Source organism: Numida meleagris, chromosome 7, assembly GCF_002078875.1.
Source record: "Numida meleagris isolate 19003 breed g44 Domestic line chromosome 7, NumMel1.0, whole genome shotgun sequence".
Classification (NCBI taxonomy): Eukaryota; Metazoa; Chordata; class Aves; order Galliformes; family Numididae; genus Numida; species Numida meleagris.
The window spans coordinates 21,963,557-21,965,440 of record NC_034415.1 but is presented as its reverse complement, the minus strand read 5'-3'; positions in this window follow the sequence as shown (position 1 = coordinate 21,965,440).

The window sequence follows — 1,884 nt, the reverse complement described above, 5'->3', positions numbered from 1 at the left end:
AGAAGAGAAGAGAAGAGAAGAGAAGAGAAGAGAAGAGAAGAGAAGAGAAGAGAAGAGAAGAGAAGAGAAGAGAAGAGAAGAGAAGAGAAGAGAAGAGAAAAAGAGATATAGAAAGATAGAGAAAGTGAGAGAGAAAGAGAGAAAGAAAGAAAAGAAGGAAGAAAGGAAGAAAAACAAAAAAACTACTAAGAGGTCGAGAAAGAGAAAAAGAAAGCGAAGAAGCGCAGGGAGCTCGGGCAGCGGGCTGCTCTGCTTGCTCGTTCCTGGCTCTCCCGCTGCATCCCGGCCCCAGCCGCTCCCCTCGAGCCGGGGCAGAAGGGGAGAAGCGAGCGCAGGGCCCCGGTTCACCGCGGGCATCTCCGGAAGCATTTCAAAAACACGAACTTAATTTCCAGAGCAGTTTTTCTCCGGCTGAGGCGGCTGCGAAAGCTCCTCCCGCCATCCTCGTGTTGGAAAATAGCAATTTTTGAAAATCTCGTTTGCACCCTTTCTGACCCGGGAAAGGAGAGAAACGAAAGGGAGATGGGAAGGGAAAGGAGGTGCCGGTGGGCAGTTATTTCGCAAAGTTAGGAGGCAGGAAAGTGATTTCAGAGCGGACGCGGGGGTTCGGGGGTACTGGACGTTATCGTTAAATCTTAAATGCACCGTGAAAATGGGAATTTCTCCGCCGTCACAAGGAAACGGCCGCGGGGAAAGCAGCGAGCTGGTGGCTGAGATGCTCGTGGTGCTTAACGGCAGTTTCTGCAAGCCAGGTAGATGTATTTTCGTTCCGGGCTGCGAAGAACTAGAAAGCGAAAACCAATAATAATGATGATAATAATAATAATAATAATACCGGGGAAAGGAACAGATGGAAAGGAATAAAGCTCTGATTGCCCTTTCCCATTTCCCCAAAGCGGCAGCGATGGGCGGCAGAAGGGCCCGCAGCCCGCGGGGCTGGGGAGGGGGGAGACGGCCGCTGCCAGTCCCGCTCTGCTCCGCGGGTTTGGATAAGGGATAGAGCGGCGAGAACATGTCCCGGGGGTGGTCCGGCGCGGGTCGTGCTGTGCTGCCTCGAAACACCCATCGCCGGATCCACTCTGCCCGCTCCGTCGCGCACGGACGGAAAACTACAGCGGAACGAACGCACGGAGCCCCGCGGGCTCGTTGCAAGCCCTTCGCTTGGCGTGTAGAAAGAAGGGCACGTGTTAAAAAATCGAATCAAATCCGCGAACAGATGTACGGCGGTGGAAGCCGCATCCCCCCCAGCCCCGCTCGGGATCGCGCACCGAGCCGAGCAACGCGGCGAGAAGGGAAAATCCCAAAGCGGCCGCCAAGGATCGGGCCCTGCGGGGAGTGCGGAGCCGCTGCCGGTCCCGCAAAACAGAGCCCCGAGAGCGGCAGAGAGAAGTGGAAGGATTCGCTTCCATCCTTGCGAAGGAGAGGGGAGGGAAATGCCGGGTCGCTTTTTTGGCCAGGGACCCCCGAGCAGCGAGTGCAACAGCTAATTATTTTCCTTTCAGTGCTCGGTTATTGCCGGTGTCCTCCACGCCTCCCCCCAATAAATAAATAAAAGCCTCCTTTAGGCAGCGAGGCGTGAAAAATGAGCCTCGCTGAACGCTTAAAAATAATGTCCCGTGAAGATCGCGGCTGTGGAGCCAGCCAGCCCCGTCATTAGGAGCCATTATCCGGCCCGCCTCGCCGAGACATCATTCCGCCCGGCCCGGGGGCTCCGGGCCCCCCAAGGAGCCGCTCCGAGCCCTTCTCCGCTGCCTCCGCTCCGGGCGGCTCGGGGTGGGGGGGGTGAGGGCGGTTTGGGGCCATCCCCGGCGATTCCCCGCTCAGCGCGGACGTTTGCAGGCGGTGCGGGTTTGACGGGGAGAGGGGGGCACAGTGCTTTGGGGG